This window comes from Hermetia illucens, chromosome 6 (genome assembly GCF_905115235.1).
Source record: "Hermetia illucens chromosome 6, iHerIll2.2.curated.20191125, whole genome shotgun sequence".
Taxonomy (NCBI): Eukaryota; Metazoa; Arthropoda; class Insecta; order Diptera; family Stratiomyidae; genus Hermetia; species Hermetia illucens.
In genome coordinates this window covers 13,096,436-13,106,492 of record NC_051854.1, presented here as the reverse complement: position 1 = coordinate 13,106,492, position 10,057 = coordinate 13,096,436, and positions in this window count along the sequence as shown.

The window sequence follows — 10,057 nt, the reverse complement described above, 5'->3', positions numbered from 1 at the left end:
AACCCAACCAATCATATGTTACGAAACCCCTACGTAGATTGCATGCTCATCAGCCATGGAAATCTGTATGGCTGGATATTAAGACAGTCCACTGGACGGTTTTACAATTGGAAGACCAAAAAGTGTGACCGGAACGCCAATGTCAGACCACTTATATAAAATTCGTTTTCAATCTCGTTTTTCGAAAAAAAGGAAAATGATAATAACATTAGAAGACTACACCAGGCAAATAGTGAATTCCACCCTTAAATCCCACATTCTCTCCCTTTTTGGCACTCCTTGCCTGATGAAAGCACATAGAGGATAAGCACAGGAAATGTAATGTGTTGATTGGAATTTTTAAGAAATCATATTAGGTTCAGTAGGCTTAAATCCAGCATAAGTAAGTAAGTACATTCTCACGCCCTTAGTCCGGTGCAGTTTTTTTTCTAGTAAATAAGTTTCTTTAAAGAAATATTAAGATAAATGTAATAAACACACAAAAAATAAAGTAAAGTAAACTCCACTGTAGCCGGTCGCAAGCCCGGTTGTGAAAGGAAGAGGGATGGATAGCTTCAGTTTGAATGGTTGTACGACCCCACAGCATCTCAGGAGGTAGGTGAGGAAAGTGCAGGAACTTTGCAGTCTTGCAGAGTGGAATACGCAGTTAGGGATAAAATGCACTACCAAAAATGAGTAGAAAGAGAAATTTGAAATCCAGTACGGATAACCGGTGGGAGTCGTCTGACTTCGTAACTGGGTCGGTCTCCCGTAATAGGTGCCACGACGACCAGCAGCACTGCTCCGCTGCAGCTGTTTCGTCTCAATCTGTGGCGACCACTTTAGCAGGTTCGCATATGCAGCGGATGAAGGGGATTATCCGCTCCTACTACGAAATAACGGTGGGGCGGGTACAACATCTTACCACCCCTTGTTGCTCCAGAGAGCGCCGAGCGTTTCCCGCAATTCGCGCACGTGACTGTGCAGCGAGTCGCAGACCAGTACCGCTTTATAACTTGGGGCGACACAATCCTGACCATCATCGAGCGTGTTCGACTTGAGGTCACTGCGGAAACCGGAGAAACTGGAGACGATGGCATCAACAACAACACGCCGCACTGCAGGCAACAGTTTCAGTACTCGCCAAAGCATTCTTCTCCACCGTCCAGCTGAGGTTAAGGACAAATTCCAAAGAGCGTGTATAGAATTCTCAGAAATGGATCCTTTGCATAGACCAGGTATTCCCAGGCTCTATGCATCTCAAGCAACTCCGAGAATTCTACCTCAAATCAATGATGAGATTGCATCTCGACTGTGTGCTGATATGCCGCCGCTGCAATTATAATCACTTATGTATTGTGGTGTAGTTGCGCCTGTCAGATTGCACGTTAGAAGATTCCCTTCTGCGTTATTGATCGAAGAGATTCACCATGAAAAATTCACCTGGAACGTCGGCGGAACTCACTAAGGCAGGACACTGCTAGACTGACTCAACTTCGCTCTGGCAATGCCAGTAGACGGGTGAGAAATAAAATGCAGAGGGTTTTACAGAAACTATGCCATCCCCAGTGAGACACCCGTAGTTGAGATTCTGGACGGATTAAAGCAGAAACTTTCTATCGTATGTAGTCGGTTACGAAGGTATGACGAAAGTCACTCCAGACATGTCCAGAATGCAACAGGAACCAGCGGAGCTTTTTCAGATTTCTTAAAGAATCCCAACAGAGCTCCAGACAGTACAGTTTTCGGTGATGGAAGCGAAAGAATGTTGTGGTGGAATTTGGGGGTTACCCGCCCAGCATGCTGAGTGGATCGCCCCCGAAGGCACCCGCTATGCCAATACGCCTGGCATGCATTTTGCGGATGTTAACGAAGAGGAAGTTCGACGAGCCATAAACAGCTCGAAGAACTCGAAGAAGACTCGCTGCGCGCTTATTTTTACAGCAAGGAGCAGGCGAGCCCCTTGCAAGCGGCTGTCTATAAGGCAGACTGTGGACTGACTCCACTTAACATGAAGGTCGGCTTGACCAAACAAATGTAATAGCCACCCATTTGAAACAAGTTAAGATAGTTTTTTTTAGCTAATCATAAACTTAAAACAAATAATGTCTGAATTCTACTCCTACTTTTCGACACCCCTACCACAAAGAATTGCGCCGCAAAGCGGGTCCAATTGCAGCTAATCCTTAATTTGAAGTGACCATGCTTACGCATGACTAACAAGTAGGCAAGCCAAAATAAAATATCTGGCGCCAAGCGGCAAAGTTGAAGTAAATGCAAACTTTTTGGCAATTTGAAGAAGCATGGTTTGGCGCTGATAGCGATAAAGCAACATAGATAGCATAAGCCCATTGTGTTTGAATTACCTGAGAGCTACTTCCTCTTACGGCATTAGCTATATTTACCAATCCAAACAAAATTTGCTCTACCCTGGAAATTTCAAAACCCCAAGAAATCATCTAATATTTGTCATTCAAAGCGAAAAGTGCGTAGAAATATCTTGATAAGGTGTCACCCTAAAATCATTCGATAGCCAATATTGGTGGCACTTGATATAAACCGTCATAAATTCTTTTTGCTCCAGTCCTCCACTGTGAGAAAGTTATTGCTGCCAAAAATAAACAAATAATACACATTATATATTATCGGCCATAGTATCTAATAATGTATATGAGGCCTGATATAAGTTTTACAATTACAGTACAGTTTTTTTCATTTGGTGTGTTTATAAAGGGACCCGATAACCATCTGAGACGAGTATAATTTCGCTAAAAAATTTTCATTAGAGTAATGGATTGCCAGTGGTAACTTCTTCTTTGGGAGCGGTTTTTATTGGCCGGTAATAAAACAATTATGACTAGTTATCTTCGATATTTAATATTTTACAATCTGCAATAACAATACCGTTTTATATCTGAAATCTGATAAGGGCGACACAGTGCGTGAGCATATTGTACATTGAAATATTTAGTTAAATTTGTATTTTTGATTTGATTGACATGAAAGAAAATAACAATTTCGATTTAATATTGATAAAATCGAAGAGTATGTTGCGTTATTCGATTTTAATTTTTACGAAAATTCAATCTTGGCAGAGTTATCAACGAGCGATAAATGATGAACATGAAAATTTCCTTGTACTTTGGAATTTATAGTGTCAATATGCAGTGATTTTGTTCCATATCGTGATGGCGCTCTTTTTTAAGAAACGCGAAAAAGTCATGTTCACTGTTGCCTCCATCTTTTTGCTGAAGAATCAATGTCTATCTATTCCTATCTAATCATATTTCGAAAAACGCATGGTCCACTGATAATTGCGAAAATTCAGGTCCTCATCAATTTCTCAAAGATCCGATTTCATCACTCAAAAATATTTAAAATTCATATTTAATTGCAGATATATTTTTTGATGTCTCTTTGGTACTTTTGAAACAATCCCTTAATTTTAGGACTTGATAACTTGCATGCGGCTGCAAAGCTAACTGCCCATTTATCTAGATGGAAACGCGTAATATCGTGGGACGAACACACCACCCTCACACTAACAATGCAGAAACAATAGTATATTAAAGATACAATCCCTCGAACACTCGCGTACTATTATATATCATCCATCCGACCAACTACAGTGTCCCCTTTTGGGTGGGAATAGCCCACTAGAACTTCTGTGGATCAATCATAGCAACCGTTACAATTTGCAACGCTGCGAAGCCGAATAATTTCAGGAGGATTCGCGATGGTAGAACAATCACTCATTATGCGGCACTGCCAGTTTGGACTTTAGGAAGATTCTGCGTCTTTGAGAAGCAAGCATTACCTTGATATTGTTCAGTTGCCCTCACTCACCATATGCGCATCAATTGAGAAGTTGGATTACCAAACTACCTTCAAGCTCCCACACAACGGCCAAATACTCCTCAATGGACTAGTTCTCACCAAGAACCTCTTCGAGGAAAAGCATATTAACTATCATTAATGAACTAGACTAGTAATTTTACTCACGAATGATATCGTAAGGATCCGATGCGATTTCTATGAAACCCTTCGTCAGAAAAAAAGCTGAAACAAAAGGACCCTGGCATAAATTTGTGGAGAGTCACTTTTCACTCATCTTTCGGGATCTAAGATCACACCACGCTTTCGGTGGATCATGAATAAACAGATTCTACGGTGTAAAGACTACCAGCGGATGGGATATGTGGTATTGAGTAGAGATTCTAAAAATCTCCTATCGTAGCGTCAAATATGATGGCACAGACACACAACCCCGCCAATGCTCCAAATTCCACTTCTCCGTATCAAATGATATCCCTGATATTAGAGTTCTTCGACATATTCAAACAATTTAGGATGGATGCCATGCAGTATTCATTCCTGCAGGACCAGGTCCACGATGTTGGTACTGCGATTCGTGGTAGATTTCTCAGAGCTGTACCAAAATACATACCGAAAACGTAAAGTGCTCGGGACTTGGAAAATCTGCTGGTTGTATCAACGTCATTTCGAACTCCACAAACTTAAAAAGCTCGCGTCGGTGATCACAGTTTTAAACCCCAATTTAAAACATTGATCGTCTCCCTTAAATCTACACCATCACACTGTCAAATAGGCCCCTCAGTTCAGTTTATTTTAGCATCCGTTTCTCCCAACTGGGCTTACTGGCATCATCTCACTAATCAACTTCAGAGTACAAAGGTTCGACCGGGCTTGACGAAAACCCAACCATTGTCCTTAAAATATACCGTGAGGCAGTGAACGCCCCTTAAAAAGAATGAACACTCTCTCCTTTCTGGTAGCTAGTCAACATTTTTGAGCGGCCTATCAAACTAATCAACGCTATCATAGGAATAATACCATTCCAGATTACCTAATTTGTCAATTAAACAGGTCGCTCAAGTAAATACACCCTTTTGATTTTTAAAACCGACATTTTGCTAAGGACTAACCAAACACAGAAGCGGAGTCGAATCATAGTTATTCTGGGCGGCCTTTCGATCGTTTCCCATCGACTTCGATGTCCAGACCATTGATCCCAGGTAATTGATTAGTTATCGGTAGGTGACTGCCACTGACAGTGATCACGCCTGTTGGAATTGATCCTAAAAGATTCTGTTTCATTGGAATCGGTCCTCTGCTTCTGAACAATTACAAGCCACGCTCCTCAAAAACTTTCAATACTAGCTTTAATTTCTTCAGCCCATCCTTTTCTTTTTCGCCAGGTAAAGTTATATCGTCGAGGTAAAGAAATGCCATTACTTGTGCAAGCAGCTAACGAAATCTCATCCGAAAAGATGTTTGAAATTCCGCAGGTGAGCATTCTAGTAAAGTCAAACTGTCCATCTAACACTACAAACGATATGTATTTAATGGTCGCTTCTTTTTTCCGCTAGCACTGCATGGGTCATACATTGGGAGAGGACGTCAACTCCATTGTGGGTAGCCCAGGGTGGTCGGTCAGGGAATACTGGTGGATGAGTGCAAGCTTCCCGGGAAATCGTTGGGGAAGCTGGACCACATTGGGGGACTCTCATTAATGGCACATGGGTGCTCTACAGGAACATGAAATAATCCGTAATCATCTTGAGTAAGAAAGAATGTGATAATCAAGGAAAAAGTGAAAAAAAGTAAGTTTTCGTAAGAAATAAAAGGTTCGCCTTGGGATTCGGTGAAAACTGGGGGAGATTGTCGATAAATATAAATTGATAAAAGAAAAAGCCTCCGAGTTGCATGTCTAATATAAATGAGAGAGGAAGATACTACAAGCAGCAATTTCGGGGAGTAAAACGCGACACCTCAAGAGATTACGCAAGGCAGCGGACGACCCATAGATATGTGCTTGCATGTCAGGTCATCAATCAAGGGTAAATCCTAAGTACGAATCAAGAATCTTGGCATGGTGCAAAATATTATCACTCTTTTCCCGCAAGTTCCAAGTCAGGCTAACTTACCCACTGTTTAGGTAAATCCTCACAATATAATCACCGAAGACCGTGAAGCCAAAAATAAAGTCCCAGGCCTAGACGATAGACCCAACAAAAATTTGTTAGCGGCAATCAGGAGAGTACCAGAGATTGGTTTATGTCGTGTTTAGAAGAAGGAATCCTCCCCTGCACAGTAAACAACGATCGATACCCTAAAAGCGGACAATATTCCACAAGGATCGGTCTTCATTCTTCTTCAATGGATAACTGGATTCTAACGTTTCAACCCCCCTAGAGGTTGCATAGTCATTGGCCTTGCAGATGTTATCAAAGTGACTGTCGTGAAACAACATATGAAGGAAATCGAAATCATTCCAATCGAGACAATTTGGAAAATTAGATTCTCGGTTGAAGACATTTGTCTCCTGTTGAACACAAAACTGAGGTAGTTCTAATCAAACTTCGAAAGGACAACCTCATAAAAAGAAGATTTGGCAAACAACCCATATATTCCCAAAATATATGGCATTTAAATACTTAGGAGACGCTATTCACTACGAACTAGAATATTGTGAGCACGTTCTGGACATCTATTTAAGGACGATCGTGGAGAGAGCACCCTTCTCCAAGTTGTACGCTCCTAACGCAAAGCAAGCAATACCATAAAATAGAACGAAGCTTAATAAAGAATGGCGTGTGCCGGGGGGGCTCTACAATTTTGCCCGACAGATGCTCTCAATGTACTCCTACACCTCCTCTCCTGGTTCTCCACATTAAATTCGCTGTAGCGTACATTGCTGTTAGACTACGTGAATTCACAAAACGAACTTCACGAGGAACTTTCATGGACTTTGTAATCAGTGCAGAGTGGTAGACCTGCGACGTGTTGTAAGACACAGTGTTCTTCACCGACGAATCAAAGACGGCATGTGGAAGCGATGCGAAAGTTTGTTAGTATAAATACAAAGTAGTCGCGCACGCTTCACCGAATGGAAGTACTTGCGATACTGGAAGTCTGTCGATGACTGGCCCATGATTTTATCACCAAAGGTAACATAGCCAGTCTAACGGACAGGCAAGCGGCGATTACTCAGTGGTGACATCCTTCAGGCTTAAGGGGGAGTGCAGAAATGCACCCAATAGCCAAAGGTCAAAGTCACCGACCCCTGGGTTCCTGGTCATAGAACATAGAGAGGAATGAGCTGGTTTACAGACTGGAAGGGCGGGATTTTGTTTTTAGCAATCCTTCGGTGAGCATAATCCGCGTCCCGCTTATAACTGTTAAGAGTGGAATCTACTCGCACTATTTAGCAACCACAGACTTCATATAACAAAGGCTCTCCAACTGTGCCAAGTCAAGGAGGATTTGCCCAGATTTAGTAAAACCCGATCACAAGAGCTCTTGTGTCAGACGCATGCAAATGTGTACAAGACTGCTGTGGTCTCTACAGGGCATTGGCCTATAGGGAACCATGTCACCAGGCTCGGCATAGCCTACAATTTGCATTGCCGAAGCTTCGGAGAAATGGAAGAAATTCGTAGGCACTTCGTTTGTGATTGCCAAACTCTAGCTAGAGCCAGACTACGGGCACCATGTAAACTAATATTTGAGGACCTCAGTGAGATCTCTAGTCGCAGATACACTGAAGGTCTGAGCCAGCTGGACCTGACTGCCGAGCAGCATCCAAGGGAAGAGCATATGCAGTAGTAAGCATTCCCGTTGACGTCTTTAGGGATAAGGGCCGACGCCTCTATAATGCAATATATGCGATCGTCGAATTCTATACAAACCATCGGCAATTAACGTGGATTACATCGATTCTGTAGTAGCAAAATAGATGGCGTTATTTTCCAAAAGGGCATTGAGCTCACAGAATTATCCCAGACCTTTCAAAGCATTTTAAACGACACAGTGGAGATATTGGCTATAGCCTAACACAAGCCCTAGGTGGACACATAGCATGTCTTTATTAATTTAGACATAATATTGTCCCATATGAGAAACGGTGGCGGAAGACGTGCAGCACATGGATTTTAAATCCCCGAAATTTATCGCACAAGCTGATTTCGAAAATAATTTGGAAATTCAAGACCTACAGGGCTACCATAGCTGTTAGAGGCGACATTGTCTGCATTGCGATCACCAGTGATTATTACCTTGATTTAACTCAGATTCTCATTCCCAGCTGAGTTGACTAGTATCTGACATCCAGTCACGATGCGAATCCCTCTGTTACTAGTGCGATTTGACCCACTACTTTCCGTTGCAACAGCCTAGCCCTCTAGCTAGTGAGCAATCCGGACACACAAATAAAACAACAATAAGAGCGTCAATTTGTAGCTGATTCCCATACCTCGCTAAGGGAAGGGAAGTAGGTAGTTTTAGAGAGTAAGAAAGTAACCGTAAGGCAAGACCAACGGTAGGTTTTGAACCTCTCCACTTTCAAACTAATGACCAATCCGAATACTGGAACCCACATGCTTCCGGTATAAAGCTTCGGTGTTCATCTTGTGTGAGTAATTTCCCATTCGTACATAGCTAAAAATTGTGAATTTTTTTCAGATTTTTCGGTAGGATAGAATACTGAGACTGAAACCTTTCGTACTTTTTGGTGCACGCTATGTTTTACCCAATATCAAAAATAGTTTCTAAAATTACTAATCGGGGCCTTTCATCTAATACCCCACATAATCATATTATGGGAAAAAAATTCTAACCTTCTCGTATGGGAAACCACCATTGAACCCAGTACAAAACGAAGCCACTCGTTATATATAAAGGATTCACAGACCACACGTTCTCACCAAATTTCGCCACAATTAGTTCAGCCGTTTCCGAGTAAATCGGGTGAGGCAGACATACCCACAGAAAGAGAGAGCTCGAAGAAACTTGAAAACTGGAGAGAGACTGCTTCAAATGATTCTCGGAGCCGGATATAGACACACGGGGAAGCGCCAACAGAGTCGCAATGGGAAGATCCAAAGGTCTATTGAAAATTGTTCAGTGTTGGTTTCTTCAGGAGAGCAGTTACAGTCTGCCTGATATGCCTGTAATATCCTCAGTCACGACGAAAGAAGTACTGGGGATTTGCGGTAGACTGGGAGACAACATAGCACCGGGCCTCGATAGTATACAAAACAAAGCCTTTAAGCTGACTGTTAAGTCCAAGACAGACATATTTGTAGAGTTGTTTCAAGCATGCTTAGTGTTGTTGCCTAAACCTGCTAAGCCTCCTGGTGAAATATCTTCCTACGGACCTGTTAGTGCAGAATGCATTCAACTCGGCCATTTGAAGTCTTATAAGGTAGCCTTTGGCGACGATTGTTATTGTACCCAATTCCTGCGCTCGTCGACAGCTAATTAACATTTGGAAAGCTCTGGTACGATACATACTATAGACTCAGAGAATATATTGTCTCCGCGGTTATTCCACAGGGCTCCTTTCTGGGACCGCTATTGTGGAGTATCATATATAACACTATCTGTAATATTTCAATTGCCAGCGAGGCCATAATAGCGGTTTGTGCCGATAACATAGTGCCGATTTTTGTTGCCAAACTACTCGTGTGAAATTATGTTCATGGAAAGCAACCACTGCTATAAGGAATTGGCTGAAAGATGCAGGTCCTGCACTCGCAGAGGTGGTGTTTATCACGAAGCGACGAGGAAACCATTGCTGGTATCAGAATGGAGAAGCATATCATCACTTCAAAATCAGCAATTAAATACCTCGGAGTGCTGACAGATGCGATACTGAATTTCAGGCAGCACTTACAACATTTTCCATCAAGATTTCCGATGTTATTGGGGCTCCGCGATGCACTCGTAGGCTGCTTCTAGCTAGTGTGGTGCGCTGTTATGCACACCGCCAATTTGGCCAACTGCTTTGCATACTACCAGCGGTGCTCGAAAAATGAGCGCAGTTTTTAGAAAAATACTGCAAAAGAGGAATAGTTAAGCAGGAGGCAACAAGGGTGGGAACAGGCGGGGAAGAGTCGATTGATTCTCAGCATCGAGGGGTGGGGGCAGAGAACGCATGGAGGACACCGTTAATGCCCCTATAGGTTTAAACTGGACAGCTCTCAGTTTCTCAGCCACGACGGTATTCCCGAAGACCCGAAACAGTAGCACCAAAAAATATAATTCGGAAAATACT